Genomic DNA, 26,055 nt, shown 5'->3' with positions numbered 1-26,055 from the left:
CTTCTGCTGAGACTGCCCTGCTGAACCTGGTCCAGGGTAATTCTTCCGTTGGCGAGTACGCCATACAATTCCGTACTCTTGCTTCTGAACTATCCTGGAATAATGAGGCCCTCTGCGCGACCTTTAAAAAAGGCCTATCCAGCAACATTAAAGATGTTCTGGCCGCACGAGAAATTCCTGCTAATCTACATGAACTCATTCATCTTGCCACTCGCATTGACATGCGTTTTTCCGAAAGGCGTCAGGAGCTCCGCCAGGATATGGACTTTGTTCGCACGAGGCGTTTTTTCTCCCCGGCTCCTCTCTCCTCTGGTCCCCTGCAATCCGTTCCTGTGCCTCCCGCCGTGGAGGCTATGCAAGTTGACCGGTCTCGCCTGACACCTCAAGAGAGGACACAACGCCGCATGGAGAATCTCTGCCTGTACTGTGCCGGTACCGAACACTTCCTGAAGGATTGTCCTATCCGTCCTCCCCGCCTGGAAAGACGCACGCTGACTCCGCACAAAGGTGAGACAGTCCTTGATGTCAACTCTGCTTCTCCACGTCTTACTGTGCCTGTGCGGATATCTGCATCTACCTTCTCCTTCTCTACTATGGCCTTCTTGGATTCCGGATCTGCAGGAAACTTTATTTTGGCCTCTCTCATCAACAGGTTCAACATCCCAGTGACCAGTCTCGCCAGACCCCTCTACATCAATTGTGTTAACAATGAAAGATTGGACTGTACCATACGTTACCGCACGGAGCCCCTCCTAATGTGCATCGGACCTCATCATGAAAAAATTGAGTTTTTGGTCCTCCCCAATTGCACTTCCGAAATTCTCCTTGGACTACCGTGGCTTCAACGCCATTCCCCAACCCTGGATTGGTCCACAGGGGAGATCAAGAGCTGGGGTACCTCTTGTTTCAAGGACTGCCTTAAACCGGTTCCCAGTACTCCCTGCCGTGACCCTGTGGTTCCCCCTGTAACCGGTCTCCCTAAGGCCTATATGGACTATGCTGACGTATTTTGCAAGAAACAAGCTGAGACTCTACCTCCTCACAGGCCTTATGACTGTCCTATTGACCTCCTCCCGGGCACTACTCCACCCCGGGGCAGAATTTATCCTCTGTCCGCCCCAGAGACTCTTGCTATGTCCGAGTACATCCAGGAAAATTTAAAAAAGGGGTTTATCCGCAAATCCTCCTCTCCTGCCGGAGCTGGATTTTTCTTTGTGTCCAAAAAAGATGGCTCCCTACGTCCTTGCATTGACTACCGCGGACTTAATAAAATCACGGTAAAGAACCGCTACCCTCTACCTCTTATCTCTGAACTCTTTCATCGCCTCCAAGGTGCCCACATCTTTACCAAACTGGACTTAAGAGGTGCTTATAATCTCATCCGCATCAGGGAGGGGGACGAATGGAAAACGGCATTTAACACTAGAGATGGACACTTTGAGTATCTGGTCATGCCCTTTGGCCTGTGCAACGCCCCTGCCGTCTTCCAAGACTTTGTTAATGAAATTTTTCGTGATCTCTTATATTCCTGTGTTGTTGTGTATCTGGACGATATTCAGATTTTTTCTGCCAACCTAGAAGAACACCGCCAGCATGTCCGCATGGTTCTTCAGAGACTTCGAGACAATCAACTTTATGCCAAAATGGAGAAATGTCTGTTTGAATGTCAATCTCTTCCTTTCCTAGGATACTTGGTCTCTGGCCAGGGACTACAAATGGACCCAGACAAACTCTCTGCCGTCTTAGATTGGCCACGCCTCTCCGGACTCCGTGCTATCCAACGTTTTTTGGGGTTCGCCAATTATTACAGACAATTTATTCCACATTTTTCCACCATTGTGGCTCCTATCGTGGCTTTAACCAAGAAGAATGCCAATCCTAAGTCATGGCCTCCTCAAGCGGAAGACGCCTTTAAACGGCTCAAGTCTGCCTTTTCTTCTGCTCCCGTGCTCTCCAGACCTGACCCATCTAAACCCTTCCTATTGGAGGTTGATGCCTCCTCAGTAGGAGCTGGAGCGGTTCTTCTACAAAAAAATTCTTCTGGGCATGCTGTTACTTGTGGGTTTTTTTCTAGGACCTTCTCTCCGGCGGAGAGGAACTACTCCATCGGGGATCGAGAGCTACTGGCCATTAAATTAGCACTTGAGGAATGGAGGCATCTGCTGGAGGGATCAAAATTTCCAGTTATTATTTACACCGATCACAAGAATCTCTCCTATCTCCAGTCTGCCCAAAGGCTGAACCCTCGCCAGGCCAGGTGGTCTCTGTTCTTTGCCCGGTTTAATTTTGAAATTCACTTTCGCCCTGCCGATAAGAACATTAGGGCCGATGCTCTCTCTCGTTCCTCGGATGCCTCGGAAGTAGAGCTCTCTCCGCAACACATCATTCCTCCTGACTGCCTGATCTCCACTTCTCCAGCCTCCATCAGGCAAACTCCTCCAGGGAAGACCTTCGTCTCTCCACGCCAACGCCTCGGAATCCTCAAATGGGGTCACTCCTCCCATCTCGCAGGCCATGCGGGCATCAAGAAATCCTTGCAACTTATCTCTCGTTTCTATTGGTGGCCGACTCTGGAAACGGATGTTGTTGATTTTGTGCGGGCCTGCACTGTCTGTGCCCGGGATAAGACTCCTCACCAGAAGCCTGCTGGTCTTCTTCATCCTCTGCCTGTCCCCGAACAGCCTTGGTCTCTGATTGGTATGGACTTTATTACAGACTTACCCCCATCCCGTGGCAACACTGTTGTTTGGGTGGTCGTTGATCGATTTTCCAAGATGGCACATTTTATTCCTCTTCCTGGTCTTCCTTCAGCGCCTCAGTTGGCAAAACAATTTTTTGTACACATTTTTCGTCTTCACGGGTTGCCCACGCAGATCGTCTCGGATAGATTCGTCTCCAATTCGTGTCAAAATTCTGGAGGGCTCTCTGTAAACAACTCAAGATTAAATTAAACTTTTCTTCTGCTTATCATCCTCAATCCAATGGGCAAGTAGAAAGAATTAACCAGGTCCTGGGTGATTATTTACGGCATTTTGTTTCCTCCCGCCAGGATGACAGGGCAGATCTTCTTCCATGGGCCGAATTCTCGTACAACTTCAGAGTCTCTGAATCTTCTTCCAAATCCCCATTTTTCGTGGTGTACGGCCGTCACCCTCTTCCCCCCCTCCCTACTCCCTTGCCCTCTGGTTTGCCCGCTGTGGATGAAATAACTCGTGATCTTTCCACCATATGGAAAGAGACCCAAAATTCTCTCTTACAGGCTTCATCACGCATGAAGAAGTTTGCTGATAAGAAAAGAAGAGCTCCCCCCATTTTTTCTCCCGGAGACAAGGTATGGCTCTCCGCTAAATATGTCCGCTTCCGTGTTCCCAGCTACAAATTGGGACCACACTATCTTGGTCCTTTCAAAATCTTGTGCCAAATTAATCCTGTCTCTTACAAACTTCTTCTTCCTCCTTCTCTTCGTATCCCTAATGCCTTTCATGTCTCTCTTCTTAAACCACTCATCATCAACCGTTTCTCTCCCAAACTTATTTCTCCTACTCCTGTCTCCGGTTCTTCAGACATCTTCACCGTAAAGGAGATACTGGCCTCCAAAAAGGTCAGAGGAAAAACTTTTTTTTTAGTGGACTGGGAGGGCTGTGGTCCTGAAGAGAGATCCTGGGAACCTGAGGACAATATCCTAGATAAAAGTCTGGTCCTCAGGTTCTCAGGCTCTAAGAAGAGGGGGAGACCCAAGGGGGGGGGTACTGTTACGCCGAGCGCTCCGGGTCCCCGCTCCTCCCCGGAGCGCTCGCAACATCCTCGCTACGGCAGCGCCCCGGTCAGATCCACTGACCGGGTGCGCTGCGATACCGCCTCCAGCCGGGATGCGATTCGCGATGCGGGTGGCGCCCGCTCGCGATGCGCATCCCGGCTTCCGTACCTGACTCGCTCTCCCTCGGTCCTTTCCCGGCGCGCGCGGCCCCGCTCCCTAGGGCGCGCGCGCGCCGGGTCTCTGCGATTTAAAGGGCCACTGCGCCACTGATTGGCGCAGTGGTTCCAATTAGTGTCTTCACCTGTGCACTCCCTATGTATACCTCACTTCCCCTGCACTCCCTCGCCGGATCTTGTTGCCCTTGTGCCTAGTGAAAGCGTTCCCTTGTGTGTTCCTAGCCTGTGTTCCAGACCTCCTGCCGTTGCCCCTGACTACGATCCTTGCTGCCTGCCCCGACCTTCTGCTACGTCCGACCTTGCTTTTGTCTACTCCCTTGTACCGCGCCTATCTTCAGCAGTCAGAGAGGTTGAGCCGTTGCTAGTGGATACGACCTGGTTACTACCGCCGCAGCAAGACCATCCCGCTTTGCGGCGGGCTCTGGTGAACACCAGTAGTAACTTAGAACCGGTCCACTAGCACGGTCCACGCCAATCCCTCTCTGGCACAGAGGATCCACCTCCTGCCAGCCGGCATCGTGACAGTAGGTTGCTGCACGTTTGCGCAAATTGTTTTAGAGCACACCCCAAGTCGTCTTGTCCACAGAAGTCAAGGGCATGACTATCGGTGATGGACGTGGGTTGCCTGGAGTCCTTCTTGTCTGAGCACCCAGACAGAGCTTTTGTCGAGTTCTTGGTGAGAGGTCTGTCTTCAGGCTTCCACACTGGGTTTGTCACGTTGCCTCATGAAACTCACGAATGTGGCAATCTGAGGTCCGCTTTGAATAATCCTAGCATTGTGGATACTCTCGTTAAAGCAGAAGTAGACAAGGGTTCTATGATTGGTCCCTTCGATTCTTCACCCTTTGATGTCTGGCGGGTTAGTCCCATAGGTTTAGTTACTGGAAAATTTAATAATAAATACCGTCTCGTATACGACCTGTCGGCACCTTACTCTACCACCACGCCTAGCATGAACTCCCTGATTCCCGCGGGAGAGTTTGCATTAAAATACGCCTCCATAGATCAGGCCATAGCGGTAATCTTGAACATGGGCCCACGAGCATGGTTATCAAAACTGGATATTTCAGACGCTTTCAAGTTACTGCCTATCATGCCCCATCTATGGAAATGGCACGGCATCAAGTGGCGTAATCAATACTACTTCGCAGTGAAATTGACCTTCGGCTCCAGGAGTAGCCCGTGGCTATTTGACAGATTCGCCCAGGCACTACATTGGCTATTAGAAGAAAGGTTTGATTGTACACACATTATTCACTATCTTGACGATTTCCTGTTCATAGAACCAGGTCCTTCACCACCTAAAGACCTTGACGTTTCATTAGCAGTTCTGCAGCAGCTGACAGTCCCAGTCTCAGACAAAAAGGTTGAGGGTCCTTCCAAATCTCTCACGTTCTTGGGCATAGTGTTGGATACACAAAACATGGAGGCCAGACTGCCACTGGACAAGCTTGCCCGCATCAGACTAGTTGTTCGCAATTTGTTGCTCTCTCCTAGGGTAGCGAAGGGTGAGCTGCAGTCCATACTGGGCATGCTTAACTTTGCAATGAGGGTAATCCCCCAGGGGCGGACCTTCATTTCAAGGTTGCTTGATTTAATGACTTCAGTCCCGGGACAGAATGACATGGTAGTTTTGGACGTACATGCAGTGGCTGATCTAGACATGTGGACCACATTTCTGTCAGACTGGGATGGCATTTCTTTTTTCACGCCTGGTGTTGACAATTCTTCTCCCCTTGTTTTTTCTGATGCATCATCATCCATAGGCTTTGCAGCCATTTGGGGCAATCGATGGCTTGCTGACAAGTGGCCAGCGGAAGTCTCCCAGCTAGCTGGTTTTGATAGATGCTCAGCTTTGTTTGAATTGTACCCTGTGGTAGCCGCCGCCAGGGTTTGGAACCATGAGTGGTCTCGAAAAACGGTGCTTTTCGTGTCTGACAATGAGGCCACGGTTAATATTCTGTTGAAAGGAAGGTCATCATCATCCATGGTCATGTCACTGTTAAGAAGACTAGTGTGGTTGTCCTTAGTGGGCGAATTTCATTTTTCTAGTGCGCATATCGAAGGTGTCAATAATGTTGCAGCGGATGCCCTGTCCCGGCTTAATTTTCAACTCTTCTTTCAGATTTGTCCGGAAGCAGATCCGACAGGGTCTCCAGTGCCGACATTCCAGGAGTTAGGGATGGGCTGAAAGCATTTATCGCCATAGCACAACATCTGATCACCTCTTCCCTATCTCCTAACACCCGGAAAGTGTACCACACTGCATGGAAATGGTTTAGCGAGTTCTGTGCTGCCCATCCACTTGATGACCATCTTTCAGTATCATTCATGTTAGGGTTCATCGCGTTTTGCCATTCTAACCTACATCTTGCGCATAACACCATTAAGATCTACCTATCAGGCATACAACACATTTTATCATTATCTTACCCCAACAGAAGTTCACTGTTCTCATCCCATGTGGTCAAGGCAGCACTCAAGGGGGTGGCCAAAAGCAAGGTACTTAAATCTCCTACTAGGCAACCCTTGTCGGGAGAGTTGTTTCGGCAACTATCGGATGCGTTGGATTTAGCCCCATACGGTTTAATTAACAGTTTGTGTTTGAAGGCCGCTTTATTTCTTGGCTTCTATGGTTTCCTTAGACCTGGGGAGTTTACGGCCCCTAATCGCAAGTCGCCTCATTTGAAGCTGTCTCAGTTGTTTTGGGCATCCGATCACTACGTTCTCACACTACTCAGTACCAAGACGTCTCTACCAGGGCAACACATTGGTGTCAGGTACTTCCCCACGGCACACAAATGGTGCCCGGTATCTGTGTTTCACGCATTATTGACTGTTTGCAAGCTTGATAGTTCAGACAGCCCACTTCTGTCATTCGATAATACAGCTTTGACTACGTCCATGTTTGTTCGATATTTACGGGCCATCATCAAGTCGCTAGGTCATGACAGTTCAATGTTTTCTGGCCATTCCTTACGCATTGGGGCGGCAGCTTCCGCCTCCAAGCATGGCATACCGGCCCACGTAATCAGAAAGCTGGGAAGATGGAAATCGAGTGCATACATGCGTTACATCCCTAACCGAAAAATTGAAATGAGAAATGCTTTTTCTTCCCTTGTGTTGTAAATTGTAATAAAGCGTTTTGTTACTTATCCTGAGTTTTGCCCTCTAATTTTTCAGGTGTACCCCTACGCGGCAGTATATGGCACAACTCAAACTGCCAAGTTAGATAGAGGTTTGGTTGGTTAAGGTTTCCTAGTTAGGCAGGCTCGCTATCTCAAGCACCGAACACAAGTAAGAAGGCTAATAGGTTAGCCTGAATTTGTGGGAGGGGCGTTGGGGATTTAAAACCCGCGGCGTCTGCTTCCCTTTACGCCGCGGGTTTTTCGCACGTCCCACCCTGCCCTCCCTCTTCTGCTTGCTATAATTATCACAGGTATGCCCTCTAATTTTTCAGATGTACCCCTACGCGGCAGTATATGGCACAACTCAAACTGCCTAGTTAGATAGAGGTTTGGTTGGTTAAGGTTTCCTAGTTAGGCAGGCTCGCTATCTCAAGCACCGAACACAAATATCACATACCAACCTTATATATATATATCACATACCAACCTTATATATATATATCACATACCAACCAAATACATATCACATACCAACCTTATATATATATATATATATATATATATATATATATATATATATATATATCACATATCAACCAAATATATATCACATACCAACCTTATATATATATCACATACCAACCAAATACATATCACATACCAACCTTATATATATATATATATAACATACCAACCTTATATATATATATATCACATATCAACCAAATATATATCACATAACAACCTTACATATATATATATATATATATATATATATATATATATATATATATAACATACCAACCTTATATATATATCACACATACCAACCAAATACATATCACATACCAACCTTATATATATATATATATATATAACATACCAACCTTATATATATATATATATATATATATATATATCACATACCAACCTTATATATATATATATATAACATACCAACCTTATATATATATATATATATATATATATATATATATATATCACATACCAACCATATATATATATATATATATATATATATATATATATATATAACATATCAACCAAATACATATCACATACCAACCAAATATATATCACATACCAACCTTATATATATATCACATATCAACCAATTATATATCACATACCAACCTTATATATATATATATATATATATATATATATATATATATATATATATCACATACCAACCTTATATATATATATTTCCTGGTCGTCCCTACGGCGGCACACCATGGGTTAATATCGACTTGCTACCCGGAATGAAGAAGCACACTAACAAAGCAATTAGTCAAGTTAATTACATTGGTAACACCTAATTGCCTACCATAAAACACCCCCAAGAACACACAGACACTAGTATTTTTTCTTCTTCACTCGGATTGTTAAAGTCAGAAGCAAGGTACTCACACCTGGGGCTTCCTAGGTCCCTGAGTTCGGGTCGGCCGTATACCAGATGCTATCTCTGGTCCCTCAGCCGTTACCCCGTCGCTGCGTGATCCGGTGGCTGTGTGGCGGTGCCATCTTGTTCCTGTCATTGCGAATGAAGAGACGGGACGCCGGGTCTCAGCAGCGCGCCCCGGGAGCCGGGTGAGTGTCTGCGCATGCGCAGAATCGTCATTTCCGGCCGCTTGGTAAAGTATGCCGGGGTTTGTCTTTTTCGGGTGGGGAAGGGCCGCAGAGTGCAGGCAGATGCGCCTTTTAACTGTCCCTGACTATATGTGGTGTTTCAATATAGTAAATATAAGTTTTAAAATGATTGAACTGGTCCTTCAAGATGGCGACTTTGTTCAGTCGCATCCTGCCCCACTTCCGCCGCGACACTTCCTGTCTGGACAGGAAATGGACGCCTGGCACAGTATTTCTGGCCGTCCAGATCTGCAAATGGCTGCACTCAGCCTTGGGCAGCAGATCCTTCGGCCGGTCAGAGGTACCAGTGGTTTTATTACCCTTAAATGAATGTGTTTCATATATGGCGATTATGCTTTAGTTTTGGGGACTTTCTCTTTGATTTTTCAGATGTCTTCTGGAAAGGCAAAGAGGAAGTCCAAGCACAATCAGTGCTCCAAATGTGAACAGCCATTACCTAGATCGTGGTCTCAAGACATATGTGAAAGGTGCCTGAATACATCTGATACCATGCAAACAAGTTCCTTTTTGTCGTGGTTCAAAGGTGAAATGTGCAATACCTTTAAGGAAATTAAAGAGCCCCTGGTCCCCAGAAAAAGGAAGAGAATTAATAAAGTTACTTCTCCGGTGGCTTCAGGGTCTGCATCTAGAGATTCTGAGGACTCTTCTTCTGATCCTGAAGCAATCTTCCATGACATGGACGATGACTTATATTTGTTGCCAAAAGAGAAATTCCCAAAGTTGTTGGCGGCTGTAAAAGACACAGTAGAATCTAGTAAAGACGTGTCCAATAAGCCCAAAAAGGATCAGTTATACTACTTTCCCCAATTGCCTGACATGCACCTACCTTCCCATCCTGTTCTTACTGATTGGTTTAAGAAGGAGTGGCCCAAGCCAGATAAGAAATCAGATGCAGGGTCTCGTTTCAAATCCACATATAGATTTGATCCAAAGTCAGCGGCGGAGTGGGAGAATCTCCCTAAGTTAGATCTAGCAGCAGCGAGAATGGTTAAAAAGTCGCTCTTTCCTTCAGATGAGTCCTCCAGGTTATCAGATCCACTGGAGAGAAAGGCGGATAACCTTGCCAAAAAGAATTATTTGTCTGCAGCGTCCACCTCTAAAATTGCGGCCTCATCTATTCCTGTAGCAAGAGCACTCAGGATCTGGTTAAGCCAGTTGTCTCAGGACATAGAAGATGGAGTGTCCAGAGATCGCTTACTGAAGGGGCTAGATGTCATGAAGTCCGCGGCTGAGTTTCTGTGTGACGCGCCGGTTGATGTAATGAAATTTTCTTCCAGGTCTTTGGCGCTCTCCAATGCCACCAGAAGAGCCCTGTGGATGAAACAATGGTCAGGGGACATCTCGCCCAAATTTAGTTTAATCAATCTTCCATTCCATCCAACATCTATGTTTGGTCCTCACCTTAAAGATGTCTTGAAAACCTACAATGAGGAAAAAGATGCCGCTTTTCCCTTTGAAAGAAAGAAGCCTAGTAGATCTTCGTAGGGCCAAATATTCTCCAAAAAGGAACTATTCCTTTCGGCAGAATAAGAGGTCGAATTACCGCAAGAAGCAGGATTCCTCGAAACAAGTAAGAAAAAGACTTTCACCAAGTCTAAGGACTCATGACGCCAGAAGGGACTTTCCAGTAGGGGGCAGATTAAAGTTTTTTTCTCAAGTTTGGCAAAGGACGTCATCCGATGCCTGGGTGACGGACACTATAACAAGGGGATACTCCTTAGAACTAAATTCTCAGCCTCCAAGAAAGTTCATGGTCAACAGGCCGTCCAATCCAGTGGTGCTGCAGTTGATAGAAGAGTTCATCGCCAAGCATGCTCTAGAGAAAGTTCCCAAGAAAGAACAATTCAAGGGACTTTATTCCCCAGTATTTCCTGTTCCCAAAGCTTCAGGGGGCTGGAGGCTGGTAATAGACCTTTCCTATCTGAACCAGTTCTTCCGGAAACGCAAATTTCGGATGGAGTCCATCAAATCAGTAATAGTGAACATAGAGTAAGGAGACTTCTTAGCATCGATAGATCTCCAAGATGCATATCTCCATGTTCCCATTCTCCAGTCCCACAGGAAGTACCTCAGGATTGCTCTCCAGGTTCATCATCAGATCCTTCACCTGCAGTTTACATGTCTTCCCTTTGGTATCACGTCAGCTCCTCGCGTATTCACCAAGATAGTGGTTGTCCTTACAGCGCATCTTCGTCTTCAGGGAATAACGATAACGCCATATCTAGACGATTGGCTGATCAGAGCGCCATCAGAGTCTCGATTAAAGCAGGATCTCGTTACCACTCTGCAGGTCCTGGACTCTCACGGGTTCCTAGTGAATGTTAAAAAATCATGCCTGGTTCCTTCCACAGTAATTTCATACCTGGGGTTCTCAATAGACACGCTGAGGATGAGACTCTTCTTATCAGATCAGAGAGCCAGCAGTCTTCAAGCAGCGGTCCAGAATCTCCTTCTGGTAGATCGTTGTCCAGTAAGGTTAGCCATGAGGATCTTGGGGATGATGACATCTTCTCTGGAAGCAGTTCCGTGGGCGAGAGCTCATTTCAGGGATCTTCAGCATTGTATCCTCTCCCAGTGGGACAAGTCTCACCAGTCTCTGGACTCCATCATCAACATCCCACCGAAAGTTCAACAAGATCTCCGATGGTGGTTGCATCCCCAGCGCTTTCTTCAAGGCAGGTCTCTTCGGACTCAGACTCCGATAGTGCTCACATCGGATGCCTCAGGCTTAGCTTGGGGTGCCCATGTTCAGGATCATTGGATTCAAGAAGCCTGGTCTCGAGGGGAACGTCGGATGTCATCAAATCTAAAAGAGTTGACAGCCATAAGGAAAGCGCTGTCTTTCTTCAAACCCCGACTTCTCCACAGAGCAGTTCAAGTACAGTCGGACAACCTAGCATCTGTCTTCTACCTGAACAAGCAGGGTGGAACCCGCAGCCAGTCCCTGAGAAAAGAGTGTGCCCGCATAATGTCGTGGGCAGAGAAACATCTTCTATCAATCTCAGCAGTCCACATCAGAGGAGTGGACAACACAAGGGCGGATTGGTTGAGCAGGAATGTCATTTGTCCAGGAGAGTGGGAACTGAATCCCCTGATATTCGGCCAGATAACCTCCAGATGGGGACTTCCAACACTGGATGTCATGGCGACTTCCCACAACAAGAAGTTTCCCCGATTTTGCTCTCTGTCAAGAGTAGGCAATCCTCTGTCAATAGATGGCCTGTCAGTGAGTTGGAGGAAGGATTTTGTCTGTATCTTTCCCCCCGATCCCACTGATTCCCAAGGTGCTGCAGAAGATTGGGGACGAGAGAGTTCGAGCAATAGCGGTTCTTCCGTTTTGGCCCAGGAGGGCCTGGTTCTCGCTGGCCCTGGATTTGGCGAATCAGCAGGTCTGGAAACTCCCTTTTCAGAAAGATCTTCTTCTCCAATCAGGGATGTTTTACCCGGATCTCCAGAGATTACAACTCGCGGCATGGAATATGAACGCAGAGCTCTATTAGATCAAGGGTTATCTCAAGAAGTAATTTCTACACTCTTAGCTTCAAGAAAACCAACCACCTTGAAGGTATACGGCAGGATATGGTCCCTGTATTCAGCTTGGTGTCTCAGGAAAGCTCTCGCTCCAGAAGAAGTTGCCTCTCTTCTTCAATTCATGCAAGAAGGTTTTGAGAAAGGCTTGAAGCCCAATACATTAAAAGTACAGTTGACAGCCATCAACTCCTACCTCAATGGAATTTTCTCAGGGAAACCTCTCATTAACAGATTTTTCAGAGCGATTAATAAGTTGCGTCCAACTTTCCATAATCCTTTACCATCATGGGATCTGACGCTAGTCTTGAGATGTTTGACCTTATCTCCCTTTGAACCCATAGAAGAGTCATCCTTGAAACATGTGTCTTTCAAATGTCTGTTCCTGATAGCTATTACATCAGCTAGAAGATTGAGCGAACTTCAAGCACTCTCCTCAAAGGAGCCATATCTCCGCATGATGGCGGACTCAGTCATATTGAGAACCATGCCAGGGTTCCTGCCGAAAGTGGCCTCAAGTACCAATATAAATCAGGAGATTGTCTTGCCAATCTTCAAAGATACATCTACTAATGGTCTTCACCTTCTGGATGTTAAAAGAACTATCATCGCCTATCTCAGCAAAACCTCAGAGTTTCGGCAGACTGAAGCGCTCTTTGTTCAGTTCCAAGGACAGAATAAAGGGAAGAGAGCGAGTAAATAATCTCTTGCAAGGTGGATAAGAGACACCATCAGAATCTGTTATCTGTCAGAAGGTAAAGACTCTCCCCTCTTGTTAAGAGCGCACTCGACAAGGTCCACCTCTACGTCCTATGCCGAGAGATATCATGTTCCGCTGGATCAAATCTGTAAAGCGGCTACATGGGCTTCACCCAACATGTTTATCAAGCATTACAGGTTGGACGTCATGTCGTCCGAAGGATCAGCCTTTGGTATGAGTGTCCTGCAAGGTGCCATGAATAGTTAATGTGCCCTCCCTGTATTTAAGTTACTGCTTTGCATGTCCCATGATGTGCCGCCTTAGGGACGACCAGGAAGTAGAAAATTTGTTGCTCACCTGAAATTTTCTTTTCCTGTAGTCCATAGGCGGCACAATTATACCCTCCCTTATTAAATTTAATTGCTGCATACGATACTAGTGTCTGTGTGTTCTTGGGGGTGTTTTATGGTAGGCAATTAGGTGTTACCAATGTAATTAACTTGACTAATTGCTTTGTTAGTGTGCTTCTTCATTCCGGGTAGCAAGTCGATATTAACCCATGGTGTGCCGCCTATGGACTACAGGAAAAGAAAATTTCAGGTGAGCAACAAATTTTCTACATATATATATATATGTATATATATATATATATATATATATATATCATACCAACCTTATATATATATCACATACCAACCTTATATATATATATATATATATATATATATATATATATATATATCACATATCAACCAAATATATATAACATACCAACCAAATATATATCACATACCAACCAGTGGCGTTGCTAGGGTTGGTGTCACCCGGTGCAGTAGAAAATGGTGTCACTCCATACCTCCCCCCACCCCCTCAGCACGTTTTTAGCCTGTTGTGACAGACACCACTGTTGTAGCGCATATAATAATCAGATATACCAGTTCCAACAGAATAGGAAAGTGTTAAAGAAGTTTTCACCATTTAAATATACAGCTCCGAGAATTACTTAAAGGGGTACTCCACTGGAAAACATTTACTTTTATATCAAATGGTGCCAGAAAGTTAAACTGATTTTTAAATTAGTAGTAAATAAAGAAAAAAGGTGTCCTGCACTCACCGCTTCAGTCCAGGTAATCCTGCTCCCATCTCGGGTCACGACTCGAACACGGAGGACATGGATAGTGGAGCGCTCAGAGGCGACTGCCGGCGGTTTCACGCATAGGAATGCGCTTCATCCGGCCTCGTTAACGTCATCGCGCTGTGCGAATTATAAAGGTGCAGCTGGTGAGTCACGTGATTCCAGGTGAACTCTCACCCCGTGTTACGTTAAGAAGTAAACAAAACAAAAACCACATAAGGAAGCAAAAAGCAAGTTAGGTAAGTGCATCAATACTAATAAACCTAAAACTGTCCTGAAGAAAGAGAAACTTATAAAAAAGGGGAAAAGTCTAATTTATCATTTAACCCTAACGGCCCCTGCGCGTCAAGGCGCAATATCCATCGCGCCTCAGCACGCAGGAGCAGACTGCGTCTATCTCCTCCAGAAGGGTGACAAGGGATTGTTTCAAGACCTCCAAATTTTAGAGAGGTACAATTTCCACCATGTATGGATTGCATATGTTGAACAAATCTTGGGGACCCGCCTCCTTTTCGAACTGAATATATATGCTCTCGTACTCGGGCCTGGAGCTGTCTCTCGGTTTTTCCAATATAGAAGAATTGGCAACTACAAAATAAAAAATATACAACAAAGGTGCTCCGGCAGGTGATGAGGTGTTTTATTTCAAAAACGTAACTCCCTAATTTAATAGAAATCGCATTGATATTATGAGGGCATTGAGGACAGAAACCGCACTTCTTATTCCCTTTCGGGGCTATACCAGACAACCAAGTCTGCTTGGGATGTGCTTCTCTATTCAACTTCTGACCCTTCAATAAGTCAGCGATCGTCTTGTTTTTTCTGAAGGTCACTATAGGTCTATTCTGGGCTGTATTCACAATATCTGGATCTGCCATGAGTAGATGCCAGTTCTTGGTGATGGCAGATTTAATGACATGATTCAATGGGCTGTTTTTAAAAGCAAACATAAATCTTGAATTTTGTTCAGTAGTAGATTGAAAATCTTTTTTCTTCTTTTTTTGAATCTATAAGTAGGTCCTCTCTGTTTTTTGTTGCAGCTCTCCTGTAAGCTCGTGCCAATACTTCATTAGGATACTGTCGCTGTGCTTGTTCCTCGTAATCAGACTGCTTACTATTATTTCTTTTTAGACGTAGAAGCTGGCTATAGGGAATAGAATTTTTAGTTTCAATAGGGTGGGAGCTCTTATAATGCAAAAGAGCATTTCTTGCCACTTCTTTCCTATAGCCTCGTGCCAAAAGCTGATTATTCTCCACGTATAATTTAAGATCCAAAAATTCGAGGCTATCTCCCCCAAAAACACTCGTAAAAACCATGTTCATGGCATTGACATTAAGGTAGGCTACAAAATCCTCGAACACTCTGGGGGGCCCATCCCACACCACCAGAATATCATCCATATACCTCCAAAATGCCCGAATGTATCTCGAAAACAGATTGGAGGTACTGAAGACATACTCCTGTTCAAACGCGGCTAAAAACAGATTCGCGTATGAACAGGAGGTGGGACTCCCCATTGCGGTTCCGACTTTCTGTCGGAACCATTGATTGTCGAGTTGAAAAGTATTGTTGTTAAGAATGAACATGAGGGCATCACAGATAAATTGTACAAAACTATGTGACTTGTCAGTCCTACTCAGGATGTTTTGAATGGCTTGCACACCCGCATTATGGGGAATGCGGGTGTACAACGCCTCAACATCTATAGATGCAAGAGAGAAAGAGGGTTCCCAATGAAAGTCGTGAATGAACCTTAGTACGTCTCCTGTATCTTTAAGATACGTTGGGATGGAGGAAAGGAGGGGTCTAAGGGCCCAATCTACATATTTAGATAAGTACTCGGTCATCGAACCCACCCCCGCTACAATAGGTCGCCCGGGGGGGTGGGTGCGGGACTTATGTACTTTGGGCAACAAATACCAATTGGGGTCACTGGGGGCCACAGGTATAAGACGTTCTGCTAATTTTAAATCCAACAGTCCAACCTCTACATAGTGGCGGAGGAACGATCTCAACTTCTCTTTAATACGGCCCGTAGGATTCTCTGACAACTTTTCATAGGTATCTACCATAGATAATTGACGCTGAGCCTCTTGGTTATAGTCAGCTCTAGACCAAACAACAATTCTACCTCCCTTATCTGCTCTTGAGGTGACAAGATCCTCTCTTTTAGCTAACCAACTCAAACCTTCAAATTCATCATTAGATAAATTACTCAATGGATAGGGGTAAATGAGTGCCTTCATGTCATTTTTTACTGCCTGCATGAACAAATCAATAGGGCCACCCGGTGCTAAGGGAGGGTTAAATGTGGAGGGGACCCCCCCTAAAAAAGGGGGGGAGTCTGTTCCACACTGAACCTGAGTGGTATCATCTGACGCTAGGTCAGCTAACATATTCGTAAACTCCATGTCATTGGCATCAAAGTCTTTAACAGGAATGAAGCCTAAAGGGCCTATATGGCAAGGTGTGTTGCAATCAACTAATTAGGGAGGTTTTTTAATGGAACTGGAAAAAAACTTGTTGAGATTAATTTTACGGACAGCCCTAAACAAATCAACTTCAAAAGAAACAAAATGAAAACCTTCAACCAATCCAAAATTGAGACCTTTAGACAAAGCAGTCAGAGTATTCTGGGGGAGGACAACATCTGTCAGGTTCTCCACCAGAGTCTCACCTGCTAATCTCTCCAAGTGACCTCCTTGCGTTTCTGTGCCCACTTTCCTCTGAACGTGCCTCTTTCTGCCCCCCATTCTGGTCTTCTTTCTAAAGGGGGTTGTTGAGTAGAGGAGTTTCCCTGACTAGAATCTCTATTACCCTCATCTGAGGCGCTCGTGTCTGATTCAGTGGTCCAGAAGTCTTGACTTCTGCGACCCTTGAAGTTTCTTCTTCTAAACCTTCTACCTGCATTTCTTCTACCATTTTTGTTATTGTTGGTACTCCAAGAAAATACATTGTCGTTGTCATAATCGCGCTTATCGCGCACAAATTTGTCGCGTTTTACTTCTTTTATCTCAATCTGGAGGAGGGCAATCTTTTTCTCAAGATTTTTAAAAAAAGTGGTTGCTTGTATTTCAGATACTCGTTTGCGAAATTCGCTTTTTGACTCACCAGCTGCACCTTTATAATTCGCACAGCGCGATGACGTTAACGAGGCCGGATGAAGCGCATTCCTATGCGTGAAACCGCCGGCAGTCGCCTCTGAGCGCTCCACTATCCATGTCCTCCGTGTTCGAGTCGTGACCCGAGATGGGAGCAGGATTACCTGGACTGAAGCGGTGAGTGCAGGACACCTTTTTTCTTTATTTACTACTATTTAGTGACTACGGTCTTTATTGTCCTAGCACCTCCGCTGCCAGGGTGGATTTCCAGACTAGCGGGACGCCGTCTCCATCTCGTGGTCTGAGGAGGCTTAAGGTATCGGTGCCACTGTTGTTTCTTTTTTACTTTTAAATTTTTAAATTACTTCTATTTAAAATCTTAATCTTTACAGTACTTATCAGCTGCTGTATGCTCCACAGGAAGTTGTGTAGTTCTGTTACGCCGAGCGCTCCGGGTCCCCGCTCCTCCCCGGAGCGCTCACAGCGTTCTCCTACTCACAGCGCCCCGGTCAGACCTGCCGACCGGGTGCGCTGCGAAAATGTTCCCAGCCGGGATGCAATTCGCGATGCGGGACGCGCCCGCTCGCGATGCGCATCCTGACTCACTTACCAGACCCGTCTGTGCTGCCCCGGCGCGCGCGGCCCCGCCCCTTAGGGCGCGCGCGCCGGTCTTTGCGATTTAAAGGGCCGGTGCGCCACTGATTGGCGCATGAGATTTTAATCAGTACCTTCACCTGTGCACTTCCCTACTTAAACCTCACTTCCCCTGCACTCCCTTGCCGGATCTTGTTGCCATTGTGCCAGTGAAAGCGTTTCCTTGTGTGTTCCTAGCCTGTGTTCCAGACCTCCTGCCGTTGCCCCTGACTACGATCCTTGCTGCCTGCCCTGACCTTCTGCTACGTCCGACCTTGCTCTTGTCTACTCCCTTGTACCGCGCTTATCTCAGCAGTCAGAGAGGTTGAGCCGTTGCCGGTGGATACGACCTGGTTGCTACCGCCGCTGCAAGACCATCCCGCTTTGCGGCGGGCTCTGGTGAATACCAGTAGCAACTTAGAACCGGTCCACCGACACGGTCCACGCCAATCCCTCTCTGGCACAGAGGATCCACCTCCAGCCAGCCGAATCGTGACAGTAGATCCGGCCATGGAACCCGCTGAGGTCCCGCTGCCAGTTGTCGCTGACCTCACCACGGTGGTCGCCCAGCAGTCGCAACAGATAGCGCAACAAGGCCACCAGCTGTCTCAACTGACCGTGATGCTACAGCAGCTACTACCACAGCTTCAACAATCATCTCCTCCGCCAGCTCCTGCACCTCCTCCGCAGCGAGTGGCCGCATCCAGCCTCCGTTTATCTTTGCCGGACAAATTTGATGGGGACTCTAAATTTTGCCTTGGTTTTCTCTCGCAGTGTTCCCTGCATTTGGAGATGATGTCGGACCAGTTTCCAACTGAAAGGTCAAAGGTGGCTTTCGTAGTCAGCCTTCTGTCTGGGAAAGCCCTGTCATGGGCCACACCGCTCTGGGACCGCAATGATCCTGTCACTGCCTCTGTACACTCTTTCTTCACGGAGATTCGAAGTGTCTTCGAGGAACCTGCCCGAGCCTCTTCTGCCGAGACTGCCCTGCTGAACCTGGTCCAGGGTAATTCTTCTGTTGGCGAGTACGCCATCCAATTCCGTACTCTCGCCTCCGAATTGTCCTGGAATAACGAGGCCCTCTGCGCGACCTTTAAAAAAGGCTTATCCAGTAACATCAAAGATGTGCTGGCCGCACGAGAAATCCCTGCTAACCTGCATGAACTTATTCATCTTGCCACCCGCATTGACATGCGTTTTTCCGAAAGGCGTCAGGAGCTCCGACAGGATATGGACTTTGTTTGCAGGAGGCGGTTTCTCTCCCCGGCTCCTCTCTCCTCTGGTCCACTGCAATCCGTTCCTTTGCCTTACGCAGTGGAGACTATGCAAGTTGACCGGTCTCGCTTGACATCTCAAGAGAGGACACGACGCCGCATGGAGAACTTTTGCCTGTACTGTGCCAGTACCGAACATTTCTTGAAGGATTGTCCTATCCGACCTCCACGTCAGGAAAGACGCACGCTGACTCCGCACAAAGGTGAGACAGCTCTTGATGTGAACTCGGCTTCTCCACGTCTTACTGTGCCTGTGCGGATTTCTTATTCTATCTTCTCCTTCTCAGCTGTGGCCTTCTTGAATTTCGGATCTGCAGAAAATTTTATTTTGGCCTCTTTCATCAACAGGTTCAACATCCCGGTGACCAGTCTCGCCAGACCCCTCTACATTGCCTCTGTTAATAATGAAAGATTGGACTGTACTGTGCGTTACCGCACGGAACCCCTCTTAATGTGCATCGGACCCCATCACGAAAAAATTTAATTTCTGGTCCTCTCTAACTGCACTTCGGAAATTCTTCTTGGACTACCGTGGCTTCAACGCCATTCCCCAACCCTCGATTGGACCACCGGGGAAATCAAGAACTGGGGTACTTCTTGCCCCAAGGACTGTCTTAAGCCTGCTCCCTGTACTGTCAGTCAAGACGCTGTGGTTCCTCCGATATCTGGTCTCCCCAAGGCCTATCTGGATTATGCTGATGTTTTTTGCAAAAAACAAGCAGAGACTTTGCCTCCTCACAGGCCTTATGACTGTCCTATTGACCTTCTCCCTGGTACTACTCCACCCCGGGGCAGAATCTATCCTCTGTCTGCTTCGGAAACACAAGCCATGTCGGAGTACATCCAAGAGAATTAAAAAAAGGGGTTTATCCGCAAGTCTTCCTCCCCTGCCGGAGCTGGATTTTTTTTCGTTTCCAAAAAAGACGTCTCCCTACGCCCTTGCATTGATTACCGCGGACTTAATAAAATCACTGTAAAAAAACGCTATCCCCTACCTCTTATCTCGGAACTCTTTGATCGCCTACGAGGCGCCCACATCTTTACCAAGCTGGACTTAAGAGGTGCATATAATCTCATCCGCATCAGGGAGGGGGACGAGTGGAAGACCGCGTTTAACACCAGAGATGGATACTTTGAATATCTGGTTCTGCCCTTTGGGCTTTGCAACGCCCCTGCCTTCTTCCAAGACTTTGTAAATGAAATTTTTCTGGATCTTCTATATACCTGTGTTGTGGTTTACCTAGACGATATTCAGATTTTTTCTGCTAACCTAGAAGAACATCGCCAGCATGTCCGCATGGGTCTTCAGAGACTTCGGGACAATCAATTATATGCCAAAATGGAAAAATGTCTCTTTGAATGTCAATCTCTTCCCTTCCTAGGATACTTAGTCTCTGGCCAGGGACTATAAATGGACCCAGATAAATTATCAGCCGTATTGGATTGGCCACGCCCCTCCAGACTCCGTGCTATCCAACGTTTTTTGGGGTTTGCCAATTATTACAGACAATTTATTCCGCACTTTTCCACTATTGTGGCTCCTATCGTGGCCCTAACCAAGAAAAACGCCAACCCTAAGTCCTGGCCTCCTCAAGCGGAAGACGCATTCAATCATCTCAAGACTGCCTTTTCTTCTGCTCCCGTACTCTCCAGACCTGATCCATCTAGGCCCTTCTCGCTGGAGGTAGACGCCTCCTCGGTGGGAGCTGGAGCAGTACTCCTACAAAAAAATTCTTCCGTGCATGCTGTTACTTGTGGTTTCTTTTCTAGGACCTTCTCTCCGGCGGAGAAAAACTACTCCATTGGTGATCGAGAACTACTGGCCATAAAATTGGCGCTTGAGGAATGGAGACACCTGCTGGAGGGATCCAAATATCCAGTTATTATATACACTGATCACAAGAATCTCTCTTATCTTCAGTCTGCCCAACGGCTGAACCCTCGCCAGGCTAGGTGGTCGTTGTTCTTTGCCCGTTTTAACTTTGAAATTCATTTTCGCCCTGCTGACAAGAACATTAGGGCTGATGCCCTCTCTCGTTCATCGGATGCCTCTGAAGTGGAAGCCTCTCCGCAACACATTATTCCTCCGGACTGTCTGATCTCCACTTCTCCAGCTTCCATCAGACAAACTCCTCCAGGGAAGACCTTCGTCTCTCCACGCCAGCGCCTCAGGATTCTCAAGTGGGGACACTCCTCACACCTCGCAGGCCATGCTGGCATCAATAAATCCATCCAGCTCATCTCTCGATTTTATTGGTGGCCTACCGTGGTAGCTGATGTTGTTGATTTCGTGCGGGCTTGTACAGTCTGTGCCTGGGACAAGACCCCTCGCCAGAAGCCTGCTGGTCTCCTCCATCCTCTGCCTGTTCCTGAACGACCATGGTCTCAGATTGGTATGGACTTTATTACTGACTTACCTTTATCCCATGGCAACACAGTTATTTGGGTGGTCGTTGATTGATTCTCCAAGATGGCACATTTTATCCCTCTTCCAGGTCTTCCTTCTGCGCCTCAGTTGGCGAAACAATTTTTTATACACATTTTTCGCCTTCACGGGCTGCCTACGCATATCGTCTCGGATAGAGGCGTTCAATTTGTGTCTCAATTCTGGAGGGCCCTCTGTAATCAGCTCAAAATCAAATTAAACTTCTCGTCTTCTTATCATCCCCAATCCAATGGGCAAGTAGAAAGAATGAATCAGGTTCTGGGTGACTATTTGCGACATTTTGTTTCCTCCCGCCAGGATGACTGGGCAGATCTTCTACCATGGGCCGAATTCTCGTACAATTTCAGAGTCTCTGAATCTTCCGCTAAATCCCTATTCTTCGTGGTGTACGGTCGTCACCCTCTTCCCCCCCTTCCCACTCCCATGCCCTCTGGTTTGCCCGCTGTTGATGAGGTGACTCGGGACTTCTCCACCATATGGAAAGAGACTCAAAATCCTCTCTTACAGGCCTCATCCCGGATGAAAAAACATGCCGATAGGAAAAGAAGAATTCCCCCCATTTTTTCTCCCGGAGACAAAGTATGGCTCTCCGCCAAGTATGTCCGCTTTCGTGTCCCCAGTTATAAACTGAGACCACGTTATCTTGGTCCTTTCAAAATCAAGTGCCAAATCAACCCTGTCTCTTACAAACTCCTTCTTCCTCCTTCTCTCCGTATTCCCAATGCTTTCCATGTCTCTCTCCTTAAACCACTCATCCTTAACCGCTTCTCTCCCAAAGTTGTTTCTCCCACTCCAGTTTCCTGGTCCTCTGACGTTTTTTCGGTGAAAGAAATTCTGGCATCCAAGACGGTCAGAGGTAAAAAAAAAATTTTGGTTGACTGGGAGAATTGCGGCCCAGAGGAGAGGTCATGGGAACCTGAGGACAACATCCTGGACAAGAATATTGTCCTCAAATTCTCAGGTTCCAAAAAGAGGGGGAGATCCAAGGGGGGAGGGGGTACTGTTACGCCGAGCGCTCCGGGTCCCCGCTCCTCCCCGGAGCGCTCACAGCGTTCTCCTATTCACAGCGCCCCGGTCAGACCTGCCGACCGGGTGCGCTGCGATAATGTTCCCAGCCGGGATGCGATTCGCAATGCGGGACGCGCCCGCTCGCGATGCGCATTCCGACACGCTTACCAGACCCGTTCCCCGTCTGTGCTGTCCCGGCACGCGCGGCCCCGCTCCTTAGGGCGCACGCGCGCCGGTCTTTGCGATTTAAAGGGCCGGTGCGCCACTGATTGGCGCATGAGGTTTTAATCAGTACCTTCACCTGTGCACTTCCCTACTTATACCTCACTTCCCCTGCACTCCCTTGCCGGATCTTGTGGCCATTGTGCCAGTGAAAGCGTTTCCTTGTTTGTTCCTAGCCTGTGTTCCAGACCTCCTGCCGTTGCCCCTGACTACGATCCTTGCTGCCTGCCCTGACCTTCTGCTACGTCCGACCTTGCTCTTGTCTACTCCCTTGTACCGCGCTTATCTCAGCAGTCAGAGAGGTTGAGCCGTTGCCGGTGGATACGACCTGGTTGCTACCGCCGCTGCAAGACCATCCCGCTTTGCGGCGGGCTCTGGTGAATACCAATAGCAACTTAGAACCGGTCCACCGACACGGTCCACGCCAATCCCTCTCTGGCACAGAGGATCCACCTCCAGCCAGCCGAATCGTGACAAGTTCTTTCCAGTCTGACCACAGTGCTATTTGCTGACACCTCTGTCCATGTCAGGAACTGTCCAGAGCAGGATAGGTTTGCTATGGGGATTTGCTCCTACTATGGACAGTTCTTGACATGGACAGAGGTATCAGCACAGAGCACTGTGGTCAGACAGAAAATAAATTAAAAAAGAAAAGAACTTCCTGTGAATCACTTATACAGCAGCTAATAAGTACTTGAAGGATTAAGATTTTTAAATAGAAGTAATTTACAAATCTGTTTAACTTTGTAGCACCAATTGATAAAAAATTTTTTTTTCCAGTAGAGTACCCCTTTGAGCAGTGGTGAGGTTATGCTGGGAGTTGTAGTTTCACTCACCATAACTGTAGAACTGACAAGCGACTACAGCTCTGATAGGACACAGAGAGGAGAATGTACAATGATATCAGTGACTACAGGTGACGTCTTCTCTATAGTCTTCCCTTATCTAATTCAGATGGTACATACCGCCTGGTCCAGCTAAAACTTCTGTCTGTAGAATGTGACGCCCAGACGTCTCCTCACTATGTCAGCGCATTCTCATCCTCTATATGAAAACAATTATTATTATAAACCTGCCAGACACTGTATCCTCTAAATATAATACTACTATACACTACACTCTTTGATTATAAACCTTCCATACACCGTACCCACTGAATATAATACTACCACACACTGTACATTCTGAATATAATACCAACACATACTGTACACTCTGAATATAAGTCTGCCACATACTGTACCCCTGAATATAATACCACCACACACTGTACCCACTGAATATAATACTACCACACACTGTACATTCTGAATATAATACCATCACATACTGTACCCTCTGAATATAAATCTACCACATACAGTACCCCTGAATATAATACCGCCACACACTGTACCCTCTGAATATAATACTACCACACACTGTACATTCTGAATATAATACCATCACATACTGTACCCACTGAATATAAATCTACCACATACTGTACCCCTGAATATAATAGCGCCACACACTGTACCCTCTGAATATAATACTACCACACACTGTACATTTTGAATATAATACCATCACATACTGTACCCACTGAATATAAATCTACCACATACTGTACCCCTGAATATAATACCGCCACACACTGTACCCCTGAATATAATACTACCACCCACTGCGCCCTCTGAATATAATACTACCACAAACTGCGCCCTCTGAATATAACGTTGCCATACAGTGCACCCTCTGAATATAATACCACAACCGCAGTAACACCCCTCAACATCCGTTAGCTGATGCTATTACCACGGGAGGTTTTTTTTGGTGGTGTTGCTGGAGGATGATGAGGGTGCAACTGGCCATCCCCCCTGGCAGCATCAACCCCCATCATCCATGCGCAAGATCATCCTCCCGGCTGGAGCACCGCCACAATGGTTCAAAGTCTCCCCACATTAGATTGCTGTTTAACCCAACAAAAAAAACAAAAAAACACATAGAACACATAGAGTCACACACACAGAGTCACAGTCACACACAGAGTCACACACACACAGAGTCACAGTCACACACACAGAGTCACACACACACAGAGTCACAGTCACACACACAGTCACACACACAGAGTCACACAGTCACACACACACACACAGAAAATAAGGCATACTTGGCACACCAGAAGGCCTCCTACATAATTCCAATACAAGAAATGATTGTGGGCAGGGGTGTAGCGCTCCTGGGTCCCCCTGCAACACACACACAGTCACATACACACACAAACACACACACAGAGTCACACACAGTCACATACACACAGAGTCACACACAGTCACATACATACACACACAGAGTCACACACAGTCACATACACACAGAGTCACACACAGTCACATACATACACACACAGAGTCACACACAGTCACATACACACAGAGTCACACACAGTCACATACATACACACACACAGTCACATACATACACACACAGTCACACACAGTCACATACACACAGAGTCACACACAGTCACATACACACAGAGTCACACACAGTCACATACACACAGAGTCACACACAGTCACATACACACAGAGTCACACACAGTCACATACATACACACACAGAGTCACACACAGTCACATACACACAGAGTCACACACAGTCACATACATACACACACAGAGTCACACACAGTCACATACATACACACACAGAGTCACACACAGTCACATACATAAACACACAGAGTCACACACAGTCACATACATACACACAAAGAGTCACACACAGTCACATACACACAGAGTCACACACAGTCACATACACACAGAGTCACACACAGTCACATACACACAGAGTCACACACAGTCACATACACACAGAGTCACACACAGTCACATACATACACACACAGAGTCACATACAGTCACATACACACACACAGACAGTCACACACATACAGAGATAGCGACAGACAGAGAGACAGACACACACACTCACCATCCAGCGCAGGGATCCTTCTCTCCGGGCACCCTGCGAGTGACGTCACTGACGTCCCATGCGGTGGTGCTGATGGACGGGCGCACAGCGGCGATGAAGGGCGGGGGGAGGGGGGGTGCTGACGGGCGCACAGCACAGGTGAATGCCGGGGGGGTGCTGTTGGACGGGCGCACAGCGCTGGTGAATGCCGGAGGGGGGGGTGCTGCCGGTCGGGTACAGGCGGGGGGTGTCGGTGTAGCTGGGGAGGGGGGGGTGCTGCGGAGCGTCTTGGTGTCACCCCATTAGGT

This window comes from Hyla sarda, chromosome 4 (assembly GCF_029499605.1).
Source record: "Hyla sarda isolate aHylSar1 chromosome 4, aHylSar1.hap1, whole genome shotgun sequence".
In the NCBI taxonomy this organism is placed as follows: domain Eukaryota; kingdom Metazoa; phylum Chordata; class Amphibia; order Anura; family Hylidae; genus Hyla; species Hyla sarda.
The sequence above is the reverse complement of the archived record's forward strand: the minus strand, read 5'-3'. Positions refer to the sequence as shown.